Here is a 16,631-nt window from a genome sequence, read left to right as displayed (position 1 = left end):
CAGATATTTAATGAAAATAAATATTTACATCGTCTGATGTAAAATGCGATTATCTTTTTGTATTTGGAATAGATGTCTTATGGCTGTTATGTCAGTTCTTTGAAAATGTTGCTAGAATGATTGTATAGTGTCCAGGATGCATATAATTTATTTTTGACATGTTAATCTCATTTCTGTTCTGTGTTATATCAATTTTCAGTAATTTCTTTTTAATGATATTCGGTAATTTACATTTTTCTACAAAATTTTCCCGTACAGTCTTATTTATGGATAGCAAGTTTTTCTGTTTTCAAATGATAGTGGCAAAAGCGCTTCATCTCGTGTAAGTTTGTTTTCAAATCAAGAAATGCACATTAAAAATTAATAATTAAATTTGTTTTTGAATTTTTATAATATAGAAAATATCTTGAGATTTTTTTTTTATTTCTGCATATATTAATAGCTCTGTTTCTTTGATTTTAAAGTGATACTTGTCAACGTTTCATTTGTACGAGACTGTTTTATCATCCTAAAATGCGAATCGTGACTTCGGGATCCCGCGGAAAAGTACGCTCATCAAAACTTGCGGAAGCTCGAGATCCGCAGATAAAGAGCCGACACCCATTCTGAGCGCGTGTGTCTGTAACAAATCCTTTCAGCCCTCTGCTTTGAAGGGGCTGCTCCGCTGACAGCGGTGGATAAGGCAAGCGAACGAAAGGTGGATAAAAATGCGCGGGAGAGCCATCACGCATGCCTCTCCCTTCGAATCTGCGTTCGCTCTCAACCCTTTTCAAGTCACGTGGTTCCGTCGAGGTGGGCATCCCCCCGACCAATGAGAGGTCCCGCGACTCTCGCCGGCGACCGATGTTTGTTTGATGAGACGTGCTGCAAACCACTTGTAGGTCTCGTTTCCTAGTCCGCACATTTGAATGCCACTGTGATTAAGAGATCAACGGCGATGTCGTCTTGTTCCGCCGGTTGCTGGATTTACAAAGGTATACCATTCCTTTGCCCCTCAAATCCCTTCCCGCCTATTCTCAAGAAAGAGGGTTTTAAATTATTTTAAAATGACTCGCATCTATTTCGGAGGAAGGTCTTTTTCAAAATTTTATGACAAAATCATGTACAGTATACTGAATTATAAAATTGCATCTTATATCGCATGCATGTCATCATTACCCGCACGTTTTAAAACACTTTAAATTAACACTTGCAGTTTCTTTTAATGAAAATACTTATTATCTATTCTAATGTGTTGAACTTTATTAATTCCTTTTTTTAAAAAAAATCATTTGTAAAATATTCTTATTGCGCTTGCCATCTATTTTTTCGTTCAGAAACGGCACATTATCTTGCGCAGAGAATTTATATAATAATATAATATTTAAATTATTATCACAGTATTTTAATCAAAGTATTCATGTCCACTATTTAATGAATTACGTAAATTTCCAAATTAATGTAAGTTTCCTAAGTGTATAAATTTTTAAATGTCATATTTGGTTTTCTTTTACTGAGAAATACTAATTTGAGCCTCCCCCCCCCTTTGTTAAAATTGATAATTCGCAAAAGCTTTTAAAATTTGAAAAAAAATTAAAAATTAATTTAATAAATGTAGCAAAGCGCTTTTCATTTAACATCATTTCATCATAATCTCTGTTGATTCATGATAATTGTGATGGTAAATTTTATAGCATGCTAAATCTCGATTATGCATCGTCCCCCCCCCCTCCCTTTTTTTTTTAAATTTGCAAAAAATTTTAGATTACTTCTCCATTCTAATCAAGGGAAATAATCAATACTGTAACTTGAGAACTACTTCTACTTTCGATTAATTATCCGAAGATAAATGATTGAATGGTAATTTAAGCATAGATCCAAAGGAATCAAAAGTTATTCTATCTTTTTTAAAGATCAAACGGGCTCTATTAAAGAGTTGGAAAATTTCATGTTTTCCAAAGCATAAATAAACAAAAACATTCAATGACTTTAATTTGATTTATATTACCATACTTAATATTCACAAAAATTAGCACATCTAACAAAAAAAAAATTTTTGAAATAAAATTTAAATTTAATGAAAGGCTTATCTTCACTACATAAATCATATGAAATAAATTATGTATGATTAGTGCGAGTAGTACTCGTATTAAATATATGCAATACATTTTAAAATCTTTAGGCTAAATATTTATTTTTATTTTTAATTATTATTCTTAATACAGTAATCACTTTAAATTTTAATAATACCTGAATCGTTTTTAGATTATCATTTTTAAATGATATTACGAATTCGTTATAATCAAAGAAGTTTAATAAAATTTCGATTATACGTCTGTTCATTTATATGTCGCTTTATATCAGTCAACTGAGGGACGTATCAATGATGCTTTGCTGTGTTTTGGTACTAGTTATTTATTTGGGGATCGAATAACCTTGCTTTTAACTAGGATAAATATAAAGACAATATTTTTTTTATCACTGTTATGTTAAAATTGTCATTTGGAAATTTTAAATTAAAACACCAGACTTAAAATTCAAAATTTCTTCTACTTTTAAAAAAGGTATTTATTCTATTTAAATTACGATCAATCTCTTTATATGTAATAGTGTAGATTTTTAGATCCAATTTATCCTCCACAGTTTCATCCTCATATTATCAACAAAAAAAGAAATATTTGATATGTTAATGGCAATTTACCATTTCCCTTTTCTGGTTTAATTTTGCCCTTTTGCGTTTGCATAGAAAAGTCACTTGTAAAATGCAAGAATTGCTTTAAAGCTTGTCTATATATTATTATATCTTATTGTCTATAATTGGGTTTCTTAATTCATTAACAATTTATGTACTTGTATTTCCACGTTGATAAAGTGAATTTGTATCATTTAGAGAATTTCAATCTATTACGGAATGCTTGAATTTAAAATGAATTTTTTTAAGACCTTTATCAGTGGTTTTTATTGGTTCACTGCTATTTTGCTGAACGAATATTTATTGTTTAAATTCACAAATGAGTGTAGCACTTTTGTATCAAATAAATCTGAACAAGAAAGCGTCACGGCATTGGTGCAAACAAGAAGGTAATTGTAATAAGTGAAAGGATGATATATCAGGATGTGAATGCACTTTTCCTTTTCATAGAGCCCCCCCCCGTCCCCCCTCTTTCCTTTCTTCGCCCTTGCACCGAGTTCTCTGAAAAGAGGCCCCGTGTCGAGTGAAGGGGCACCACCAACCACTGTTGCTACTGTGTGTTTGTGTGCGCCTCTAGTATATCGTGCAGAGCTGATGAGGGGGCCCCGCTCAGGGGAGACTTTTTTGACTCGAAATATTATTTGAGTGGCGAAAAAAAATGCGGTCCATGAACCCGTCGCATTCCTGTTGGGAGCCGAAATGAATGGAGGGGAAAAAAATTACAGTAGAAATCGAAAAGAAAGCCGTGTGCTGTCATCGGGTATGATTTCCTGCTGGGTTCAAAGATTTTGATTATATCAAAAGTGCTCTCCGTATATTATCTCTGATTTAGTACTCGGGACCTCTACAGATGTTTTCAAGGACTTTAATTCAGCCTGCAAGGAGTTTATACTGTGAAAGACTCAATGAAATGATTTTTATTTTCTTCAAGCATCCATTTTTCTTCTCGCACACACGCAACACTTTCTTGATTCGGGATGGGGGAAGAAAAGGGGGAAATATTAGAGTGGCGCGAAAGACATTGATACATTTTGGTGGAAACTGTTTTCTAGTTATTTGTGGGAAAGAAAAGTTCACATTGCTGTTTTCTAAATGGTTGTAAAAAGTAAAAATATATATATATATATATATGAAAAGCATGAAATTATTTTGCATGATTTTTTTTAAAAACTTCATGTATTGTATTAATTGGAAAGCTTGATTGTAGTGACTTTTGAAGTATAAATATTTAAAATGCTAAACTTAATTTGTTTCAGATATCCTCATATGGTCATATTTTATTAAAAAGTCGAGCTTATTATAGAAAAATACTCATTTTGAATATAGCTTGATTAATCTAAAAAATAATAGAAATTTTGATGCATTATTTAATAGAATTTGTCTTAAATGTAATTATTTAAAATATCTTAGGACAATTAAAGTTGTATTGCATTGGGAAAATGAATAATATTTAATTGTCGTTGCTTATTTTTTAGCGCAGTTAAAGCACTTATAAGTTGATTTAATATTTTCCTCAGTGATAAGTATAATAAACTAGTTAAAAACCACTCCCAATTGTAAAGTGACGGTGATTGAAAAAGAATTTGTCATTGGTTAATCAAAAATATTACAGTATTCATTATTAAAAACTGAGAATTTTTTATATAAAAAATAAAATAATGAAATGTATAATGTTTTTTATGTGTAAAATAAAATAATAAAAGCAATATGTGATTCAGAAAACTTTGATACACATCTTTATTAGAACGTTGCAATTAAAAATTATTATAATTAAATATAAGGAAACATTATCAATAAACTTGATACACTATAAATACTGTGTATTATATCTTTTGCGCGATTCTTACTTCCTCTCTGCCCCGCAAGGAAAAGAAGAAAGAGAGAGAGAAACTGCAATCAAAATCTTCATTTAAAGATATAATGATTCCTAAACTGCGTTCTCGTGAGATTAGATTATGTAAACAATTCGTATGAGAAAAAACATCATAATTACAGATATTTCATAAAAATTTGCAGAATAAAAAAATGAAATTGATTGTCCATTTATATATCTTATCAGGCATAATTTTATTACTTGTATTTCCCTTTATTCCATTGCCACAAAAATATTAAGAAATGATTACACTGATTAAAAAGCCACTGAGTCATTGTGAAGTTTTCTACCTTTCGTCGAATTTATTGGGATGGGGGATCATTTTTGACAGAGTTGCAAGGTTTAACAATATTTAAAGAAAGATTTCTTTGCCATTTTTTTTCTTCTGTCCATTAAGATTAACTATTTATAGATTTGTAATATATAGTGTTGATTTATGTATTGTAAACGTTTTCATCTTTTGAGATTTATAGGCAATAAAATTGTCCATTTTTTTTCTAAAAATTCACCTTGTAATTTAATTCATAATTTGTTTACAGTTTATTCGTTTTTTTTCTGTTATCGACAGTTTAGTGAATTAAAAAATAATTAAATAATTCTTTTGTATGTCCTTCCACAAATTAGATTTTTTTTTCTGTTTGGTTAATCTTAATAATAAGTTAAACGCTCACTTTTAAGTAAAATTCGTTTGAAGAGACTAAAATTCGTTTTAACAAGTGGCATATTTATATTTTATCTTAAAAAATAATTAAGTAATACGGATACATTATATAAGCAATTGGTATTTAATATTTATTTATTTTGGCGCTCTGTATTGCAAGAGCGTGTGTGTCTCCTTCCATTATTATGCATCCTAATATGAAAGAAAAATGCAAACCTACTTAGAATTCCTGAGGGTTGATTGGATTAATTTTCTAGAAGGGTGAAAACTTATAAAACAAGCAAAGAAAGGAAGTAAGAGTGAAAAACTGGTGATTTCCATTTTACGAATACGTTATACTAAAAAAAAGTATTAAACTTTGTGTAATAAACATTGTTGGTGATGTCTAACAACTCCCTTCACATTTATATTATTTTCATTTATCCAAAATTCATTTTAGTATCTCATTTACAAGTTTAAAACTTCAAATACGCAATTAAACATTGCACATCTATTTATTCAAAAGCATATAATTTTTTCTTTACTATACAACTTTTTTCCAATATTTTCAAGTCACTCATTTTGTATATTGCTTTTGAAAATGCGAGGGGCCATAAAATTGAAAGATTTGATCGTGCAAATAAAGTGGGATCCTCGGTACCGGATTTTCCCTTCTGATCTTCAGTTAAGCGTATCCCGGACCACAATTGGAGAGGAATTAATCAGCGAAACCATTGAACAGATGGCCTGACGTGCAACAATGCACGTTTGCTTTTGCAGGCCATTATCCCGTCTAAGGAATTGGACGTAGCCATTGGATTTGCGGAAAACGATTCTTTTGTGATGCTTCGAACCTTTTTAACGCTTCTGCTCAAGGGTGTTTGTTTTTCACTTTATTTATATTATTGATTTCTCCTCTCTTCTTTGATCGACGTGGACAATGGCGATGGCTTATATCACTGCTCTGCTTTGTTGCATTGGCCACTTTTGTTCTTGGCGAAATGGTCTGGAATGCCTTCAATTAACTGTGACTACCATCACTCATCGACTAAGAAAGAGACGCTAATAATAATGACAAGGCTCTTCATACTCCCGTGCTTCCAATATGAGCTGTTCTGCATAACAGTGGGATCAAATATTTCCAGAAATGTGAAGAGAGACATTTTGAAAGGTTTCAATTATTATATTGACCCAGTTTTGTTTAATCAATTAAAATTTTGATTTACGTAATAGACTTACTTAAACAGGAATCTGATGAACTATGCCAAATAAATATTTTTTCGTTTATATTATCTGATTTTTACTCTTTTCGTTTATTCGACTGGATATTGAAATTATGCACGTTTGAAAAAAACCTTATCGTTTGATTGTTTCATCCCGATGTAATGATGTCTGAAAACCGGGTTTTGAGTTTATTTGCATACCGCATTTATATTATTTGGGTCCTTAAACTAATTTTCATAATTAATTAAAAATTCTATATTTATCTCTGATAAATTTCGTGCAAGTTTCTCTTTTTCTGATAGTCTGAAATTTGATAAAGTAAATTCGTTTTACTATATGTTTCTGTGCATATATAAAGATAGTAAATGTATTTTTCACTATATTTACATCAATCTTAACGATCTCTCATCTCTCGCGAGTGAATAAAATCAGTATCCAAAAATATTCTGGTGCAGATTATTGTTTTGGTCAGAAAAACTGTTAATTGACTTAACTCACGCACAAAAGCTAAAGGCCTACAAAAATTAAAATTGCATAGCTGTCTGAGGGGGAAGATCAAGAAGAGAAAAATCGTAACTGCCTTTCTGCTCCGTAACTTAATACTTCCACATCCCATTAACAGAAGCATTTGGTAACGGCCGCAAACAAAAACAACGAAGAAAGAGAGAGGGAGAGAGATGGGAAGAAAAACAATAACAATCGAATAATGAACATCCAACTCAGTCATCTCATTAGAACAGCTACCGTTCACTGAATCACTCTAATTACGGTGAGACTGGACCCTTTTTTTTATCCTCCTGATTCCCCCTCCCTTCGGCCGGCAGCGATACATCTCCATTACACGAGGCATTAATAAGTTTTCTGCACGAGGTGACTCGGCCCCATCTTCCAGGCATCTGCAGTCTGTCTGTACGACCCCCGTCCACTCCAGCGGACTCATCTTTGAGAGGCAGTTCTCTCTTCTGCCGGTGCGCGATTGATCGTTAGAGTAACTGTAACATCCATGAACTTGTAATGACTCCCACTCCTGTCTTCCCTTCGCCCAAGGAGTAATCACGGCAGCTCAGTCTTGAGGCCCTCCTTCTCCTTTTTTTTTTTTTATTTTTTTTTATCCAGTTTTATTTTCTAGAGTCTTTTTTCCCCCCACTCTTATACCTTATTCTGTGAAAAATATTCAATCCGGACATTATTGTATTGGGAATTTTCAATGAAACAAATAAGCATTTACCTTTACTTATTACCTAATAAGTAAGATAAAGTGAATTATAAAAATATTTTCTGAAATGTTTCCAATACAATTTAATTAAATTTTCTGCGTATTTAAATTAATTTAGAAGTTGAATGCCATAAAATTTCCTGTGCTTTCTCTACATTCACATTAAATGAGTATTGGAAAGTAATCTTTTAATCATTACTTAAAACGATAAATCTAAGCTTGTCCAATATTATTTTTAAATATGAAAATTATATCATTCACTTTCTATCATTATGAAATACATTGCATGGAAGAGGTAAAGTTTTGAACTGAAACTGACTGTAGTAACTGAGGAATAATAATAATAATAATAAACCTTTATAAATGATCAAATCTTTGTATTCATGTTTCAAATCTGATTCACTTTCATGATAGAGCGATATTACGGTTTTTGTAAAACCGTTGTGATCTGGAGTAAATTCTTAGCCCAGAATCGAAAAATTGAAAATTCAAGACTCAGTTACACCAAATATCCACCGTGCATGGGTTTGATGCGTGTTAAATAAACCATTGAATCTCAGATATGATCATGTTAATGTGACATGGAAGTCTGGAGATAGCATTGGCTGTTTAAATATCATTCTCATTATACAACCACAGTTAAATAATTAAGAAGGTCTGCCCCAAAATATCTTTTATGCAGCTTTAAAACGGGCTTAAGAATGTAACAGAGAATTTTTAATTTTTAATAACTGCAGGGATCTGTTGTGTTGATATTTATGTTTAAAGCGTTATTGCTATCTTATTGCTTATAAATATGTGACTACAAAATGGTCCTTCACCTCTTTGTCGAACTCCCCCGTAATTTGACTGAATGAAAATATTTTGTTTAAAATTTTTTACTACAACCTCAAATAGAATTAGAAGTGAATTTTAAAATATTTTTTCCGAATATTTAGCCTTTAACTAAATTTCTCAAAATTTCACGATATCCTTTTTTTAACACCCTAAAAGAGAGAAAAGTTATTAATTTCTTTTAAAAACAGAAGTCAAACAGAAATTTAAAAAGATTATTATAATTAAAATTGTTACCTTTATCATGTATGAATGGAAAAAGTATTTTTTTAACATTAAAAATCAGTATAGTTAGCATTTGAATTAGAACATTAATTGTGAAATACTTGATCAAGGTGCCAGGCTTTGATCTGTTTCTTTTAAAGTTGAATGGAATCAGTTTACGTGATATTATAGTCACATAATAAACGTAATGGCATACGTATCTGACATCTAACTATAAATTATTTTACAACGCGCTATGGCATCACTCCTGCAAGAGATTCTAAAATTTTATTGACCTTGTTTTGAAAAATAGTTCTTCAAATAAGCTCTGAAACTTTTTAAAAATATTTTCATGGTAAATTTATAATTGAAAATTGGAAGCAAGAAAAAAATTGATAGTAAATGAGAAAAAAATTAATTTCATTTTAAACTTATTTTCGAAGAATTAAAAGAAAGAATGCGTTATTGATAGGGAAGAATTGATTATTGATTTATGAAGATATTCTACAAAATTAAATTATAACTAAATTTTGAAAAAAAAAAAACGTAAAATAAATTATACTAATTTCTGTAATATTAAATTCAGCAATTATTGATGATGTATAATAATAATATTTTGTGTAACTACTATTATATGTAATTACAATGAATAATTTAATACTCAGTAATGAATAATTTATTATTCAGTCATTTATTGTTTAATAAATTACTAATGAGTAAATAAAAATAATTTATGTGCTCATCAATAAAAGTGTTATCAGTAAATACCTTTTAATATATTATTGTAAAATGCAATTTAATCTTGAGGTCTTAATGTAAAAAATTTATACTAAATCCTCAAAGTTTATTGTATAAATATAAAAATAGAATAAGCTTCTTAAATTAAAAAAAAAATTATATTTATTTGCTGAATTTTTTAAAATACTAAATAAATAGTAGTAATTTTTATCCCAAATTCATTTCTTTTAGTACATTGCTATAATAACCGCATTTAAAATAGCAAAACTAATTATTTTTAAAAGTACATAATTTTTTATAAAGAAATTTCTTAAGGAAAATTGTTGTGAAAATGATCGTTATAAATTTATTGTTCTTGAATGGTTTACCTTTAAAGACATAAATATGATTGATAAAAGAACTTTTTGAGTGATTTAAATCTTTTTTATTTCGCAGGAAGTTTGAATTTTGTTTAGTTGCACTTCTATAACACTTTATTTTATGCTCCTTTAAAGTATAGACTATGTTATATGCCTTGAAAAAATAAAATTGCTAAATAGTGAAAACTGTGGCACAATTTTGTGTATATTTAATCCCGTTCTGTTAAGAGATTTAAAAAGTTGTTTTCTATTCTTAACTCTTCGGTTTCTGAAAAGTTTGGTTGATACGATTCTTGCTAAGTAAAATAAGATGATTGACATATGAAGTTTGTTTCATTTCCTTTCTTTTTAAATATTCTAATATAAAAGCGTAATCTATGAAGATTGTGCTGTTTAAGATCTTATTGCAAAATATAGCTATCATTTAATTGATTCACTCAGGAAACTTGATTGGCGAACACATAATTATAACTCTTTGTTCTTAATTGTCAAATTATTAAGAATAAACAAACATTTGCAGGCTAATAGGAGAAAAAAATCCTTTATCACATATTTTTCAATATTATCAATACATTTTTTACAGTGTTAACAAATCATGAAATACGTAATTAAGCTAATTATTCTAAAAATCACATATCTTGTTGTCGACCTCTTTTCTGTACTTACTGTTTTTATTTGATATTATTGTTTAATATAATAATAATAAATATGGTAGAAATTAAAATGTTTTTAAATACTATGATATCAAAAAGGAATTAAATGCTACCAAAATTATTTTATATTCCTATGGAATAATTTCTCCATTTTATAAAATATATTAAATAAAAAAAAGTCGTTAAAGCAAAATTATGTTGATTTAAAGAACATTGAAAAATGATATTTTTTATATAACATTTTAAATTCGTTTGATTTTATATAATTAATATTTAATCTATCTCTTCAGAATATGTTTAAAATAAGTTCATCTGATTTACAGTGGATAATTAATGAATTTACTTATAGTATATACAGATCCTGTCCTTTTAAAACGAACTTCAAGATCACATTACTGGCAATTTCTTTCTTTCTTACTATTAAAAGCTACTAGTTGAAAAAAACCTTTTCAAGCTTCGTTTGTGGAGGGCGGAAGGAACGGACTTAGGTGTATTGATCTTATCTCCACACCCGTTATCGAAGTTCACCAACTTCAGATCTTTGAGCCAAGTGGAAATTGAAGATGGGCCATGACCATTCCGATCGTCGCACGTTCCTTCAATCACCATCTGAAGATGTAATCATACCCAGATATCTTTATGACATCCTCTTCTGTACCTCCGTTCTTTCTCTCCCCCCCCCCCTCGCGTATAGATATAGACCCGCACATCTGTCTGTGATTCTCCGAACGAAAGATTTCCTATCCATTCCGCTCTTCAGCTGGGGAAAGTAATGATTGCGGCGATGGAACGAAGAAAAGAAGCCCGATATACACTGCGGGCTCTCGTACCCCACCATTATTCGGTCGTTGGTGAGTTTCTGATTGGCATATTCACGCGTCCATTTCGGGAGCGCCCTGTTCCGCATTTGTCTTAGTCTCTTGACGGGGTGGGGCCAGAGGCCTTTGATTGAAACGTCTTTCCAACTTTTCCCTCTTCTGCAAATCGCTCCGCATCAACCCTCCACCCCCCTGTTCGAGAGACACCACCTTCTTCTTGCCTCTGTTACCTTCATTAGATATCGGCCAAAAAACGCTGTCGTATGTCTTCATTTGAGCTCTTCTTTGCAGCCAGTTTCCGCCCCCGTACAATTTTCCCTCCACCACCTTCGCCTACCCTCCTTGCTTTCTGTTGGAAGCTTTTTTTTTCTTTTCCTACCACCCTCCCCTTTTGTCGCCACGGTAGGTGTCGGCGACGTAGAGAGAGAGAGAAAAGAAGAGAGAAAAAAAAAAAAGACACGAGAGAAAGAGAGGAAGACTGAGAGAGGGTAACATTGTAACTGGCGATCACTCTTGGTTTTTCTCCCCTCCCAAGAGCTTTAAAAATAGCTGTCCTCTTTTTCTTTTTTTCAATCCCCCTTCTTTTGTCCACTTAAAAACAATGTCCGAAAGTTTGGAAGCGCGCTTTATGCTGAAAGAAGAAATATGCGCACATCACGAAAGCTGATCTGTTGTAGAATGGATAGATCGGATGAGATGGGGAAAGGGGAAGGAGAGAGTTTCCCTAATGCCTCCCATCCCTTCGGTACAGTATCCATGCTCACAAGACGTATGGGACGTCCAAACTCGTTGTCTTCTCCCAAAACTTCTATTTCCCTTCGCGTATCGGGATGGAAGGGAGGAGGGGGAAAAGAAAGAAATCTGTTAATTGATGATTTGGAGAAATGTTTGCCCCAATATCTATTAGCGAATCAAAAAATGGAATTCGTTTTCGAGTGCTACTGACAGTGATGCTAAAACTTTAGATCGGATTATTTTCTAACTCAGATTGATTTTCTTGCAAACGGGGGAAATTCCGCTTGATAGGATTAATGTTTTACTGTTTTTGCTAGTTTTGAGATATCATATAAATATCCTTTAAGGAATATCACGTTTTTAAGATTTAAGATTGTTTACAAGACTTAAAAAGAGCGAGAAAAAAAAGCAAGCTTAAAGCTGTTTCTGTGAGATTTAATTCTAGAATTTTCTCGCAGAGTTATTTAGATTTATTTTACATTCGACTTATTTAGAAATATATTTTAACTTTCAAGAAAAGAAAAAAAAAATCAGGTTTTAAAAATTGGCGTGGAAAAATTATCTCCACTAGTTTTTCGAATCAATGAATTTCTTTCAATATTACATAATAAAGATTCAAAATTAAATTTTATATTATAGAATTTCACTAGAAATTATTTAAATTTTTGTGCATATTTGTGTGAATAATTACGCTGTGAATGAATGTAGTAAAAACTCACTCGCCCACCTCTTCCCCATTTATTTTTGTTTGCCTTAATGATACAGAATGTCCGTTTTAATCGTAGCCCCTTAGAATTTCCAAAACATTGTATAGTTTCTGTTGGAAAAAAGTTTTAAAATATGTAATGAAGTTTATTTTATTACGTTCAGTCAATAAATATAATGCGGATGATATGAGATTTTTAAATTTTTACATAATTCGCCAGTCTTATTAATCATATTAAGTAAAATATTTTAAACACTAACCTTTTTAACCTAACAGAAAAAACAAAAATGTTTTTTTCTGTTTTTGACCTAAATTGAATGATTTATACGGCTCCCTTAAAGAAGATCGGTCAAACAATGGGTTCTGTTTCCTCGTAGCGGCCAACAATTGGTCTAAAATCATAAGATTCAAAATTTCATAATTCAGCTGGTTTTAGACGTAATAGAATGGAATTTGATTTTGTTTAAAATGTGAGTCTAAATATGACTAATAAGAACATTTGACGATTCAAAAATTTAGATTTCCTAATTATTTCAAGAGTTTATTTATTGGCACCAACAAATAAAATGTAACTTTTTTTTTAAATATTATATAAAGTATTTTAATTTTTTGGAACTATATATCTATTTATAATGGTTTGGAAATTAGCTCTTTGACATAATTAGAGAAGGCACTTTATTATTAAGTTGAACAAGTTAGCTCACAATTGCAACTTTGATTTTACTTTAATTCTATTTAAAAATTCTAATGTAAAAGCTTTGTACTTTATAGCTTACATATATTAGCATAACAGTGATAATTTAAATAATTCATTCTAATGTAAAAGAATTCCAAAATGCAGTCGTAATATGTTTAACTGTTAAAGACATATGTTAATTATATTTTGTTTTGTTTTTTGCCTCCTCTTTATCGTTTTTTATATTATGTATCATGGTTTATTGCTATTTCTTTACCCATTTATTCATTATCATTTTAATTGTAAAAATGATACATTTTTACATAACAATTTCGTTCCTTATAATTATTGATTTTGTGGATCGAAATTCTTGTTCATATCATATCCTTATTCGTTCGGATTTCTGTCATTTAGATTGTATCTCATCAAAATAAAGCTTATTTCTAAGAGTTTGATTATTCACATTAGAATAAGTTCTCTTACAGTAAAAGGTTAAATGATCAGCAGATTTTTTTTTTAAAAATTGCGCTGTTTGAATCTTTTTCCTTGTGCTACCTTTGTTAAGTTTATTATTGTTTAAATATATATATATATATATATATATATATAATATTTAATTTTTTTCAAATTATGTTGTAATTTGTATCTTTTTAACATATATATCTGTTGCCAACCAAACGAACCCAAGTATTCTGCTATATTTATCCATTTCCATTTTATATATCAATCTCTTTTCTGTATTTCCTCGTCTCTTCGCGAACTCCTTCCCACCGAAAAAGAGCAATCGCTCTCGAAGTTAAGGTTCGAGATTTCTGAGGTTATAACTTAGCCTGGGGCATCGTTAGCCGTGTCAACAAGGACCGGCGAAGTGTGCCTGCCGCGTGGGAAAGGAATTCATAATAGAATGTGTGTTGTGTGACGCCAGGAATAAAATCAATGGCAAGCAAAAGAAATCTGTCGCTCGCAGTGATGGATAACACCATCGCTGTCGGAGCGACGAACTAATCGACGGCTAATTGGCTCTGTTTGCCGTCTTTAGTGGCTGCAATTATTTTCTCCTCTTCCGTCCATTCTCCCTTTGTCCCTTCTTTCACGGATTCTCACCTTCCCGAATCTTTGTTCACCGATTGCATTAGCCGATGACTCAAATGAAACAATGGCATTAGAGTAAAATAATGAATATATTTTGCGTTTTATTCTTAACCAAGTAATAATATATTTGACCTCCTAATTGTTTTTATTAGATACGTAGATTAAGAAATTATTAGGCGTATATATATATATATATATATATATATATATATATATATATATATATATATATATATATATATATATATATATATATATATATATATATAATATAAATCTATGTTAAATATTAATTAATTTCCTACTTTTTATCTTAATTTAGCCCATATTAAAATGTTCTCTTATTTCCTGATTCAATTCCATCTTTTTTATTTAATTAATGCTAGTCGTCCTAGTTAGCATTTTCACATGCTAAAAGTGAAGGATAAAAATCTGTCAAGCTAAGCAAATTCTTTTTGAAGATACTTATATTTCCCTTATCTAAATCGACACGTTCCAAAGAATCCCTATCAGAATCTCATAGTATAAAATCACTGAAGAAAAATATTTCGGGCTCTTTCGCTCTTTTGATCTTCTCTTCTGCCGTGAACTGACGTATCTTGTCGCTTCTTGCTTGTACATAAATTATGCCTTCCGGGATGGAATAAATCGGAAGTTGTAGAATTTCAAAATGTCTTCTCTTCTCGGCCACGAATCTGCTTAAAAATTATGTTTTTTACTTATATATATGTATAATGTCTCCGTGCTTTATAGTTTAAAAACGACACTTCTTTATTATAAAAACTGAGAATCAATTTATTCAAAATATATTTCCTCAGAAATTACAATAGTTCATCTTTTGGGCGGCAAATGAATTTCGCGAAAAAAAAAATATGATTGTTTAGATGCAATCTAGTTATTAAGCCAATTTTTGATATCTGCGTGGGAATTAAATCTCTCTCTAGAAAAGAGGACACTGTATAGATCGAAACCGATAATAGTCTGAAGGAACGGTATCTTGGGAATACGGCGGATGGAGCAGCACATCTCAACGAAGTAATTCGCTGATTATGTAACATGGAGGCGAACACTTTCATGTGGAGAACAACTTTATCTTTCTTTTTGCCATATTCTGAATGTTTCTTCATCAATGTTTCATTTAAATTGATCAGCTATTGCTCATATCTACAAACCTAATTTTTTTTTTTTTTTTTTTTTTACTCTATGAAATAGCATTTGCAACCTTCAGATTCTTCATGCTTATTTCAGATTATTCAAAAAAAATTTTAAAGGATTATATTTAAAACATATAATGGGTATTTATAGTCTGACATACTATTTTGTAAGTTTCGACATCCGTAAGGCTAGATGATTAATGCATAAATAGTTGAAAACACTACATACAATAGAATGGACATAGAACTACTACATTTGGTATGTAATTACTACTTGAGTGATTAATGGTCTCTAAAAAAGGATTTTCAAAATTTTAATTACATTTTTTCATAAAAAAAATTAATGAAAAATGTTACTTTTTTTAAATCAATAACTTCTAAAGTAACGACACATATACTCACTTCCAAAATACATTTTTGTACCACTTTGAACAAAAAAAAAAGTTTTTATATATACCAGTTTTATATCCACACAATTTTTTTCTTTAATTTTAATAAAATTTTTAAATATTTTAAACACATTCTTGCAATAAATACATTTCTTGTGCGCATGTTATACTTGCTATATAATGAATTAAGAGTACATTTTAAGAGCAAAATAAAGATAAACGAATCAGTCCTAAAACATTATCGTGCTGAAATGTTCCCATTTTAAATAAATTTATTTATTTATTTCGAAACCACCAGCTTCATTGTTTAAGTTCAAACAAATATTAATATTATATATTTGCTGTTCTGGAAAAAAATGACCATGGAAATATTAAATATATCTTACTTGTAATACGAGACTTTTTATTGTGCGATATGAGAACTTATTACAATTTTCTTATGTTTTACACTCATTCACATTAAACAGAAGCGCTTTCTATATTTATCCTATAAAGTAAATATCCTCATCTAAATATTAAAATATTAAATATTAAAAAAATAGCATAGTTAAATGAATTTATGTTGTACTGTTTCTGTTCAAGGTGCAATGAATAAAGGAATGAAACAAAAAAAAAAAAATGAAATATAAAACATATAAAGAATAACATT

The 16,631-nt window shown here is 30.2% G+C and overlaps 1 protein-coding gene across 12 annotated transcripts in view; it reads left to right on the top strand.

The window, feature by feature from the left end:
- The window catches only part of LOC129969690 (POU domain, class 2, transcription factor 3-like), a 598,164-nt gene that overhangs the window by 378,148 nt on the left and 203,385 nt on the right, over positions 1-16,631 (top strand). The gene's annotated exons all lie outside the window — the stretch shown is intronic.

Source organism: Argiope bruennichi, chromosome 5 (genome assembly GCF_947563725.1).
Source record: "Argiope bruennichi chromosome 5, qqArgBrue1.1, whole genome shotgun sequence".
NCBI classification, from domain to species: domain Eukaryota; kingdom Metazoa; phylum Arthropoda; class Arachnida; order Araneae; family Araneidae; genus Argiope; species Argiope bruennichi.
The sequence above is the reverse complement of the archived record's forward strand: the minus strand, read 5'-3'. Positions and strand labels throughout refer to the sequence as shown.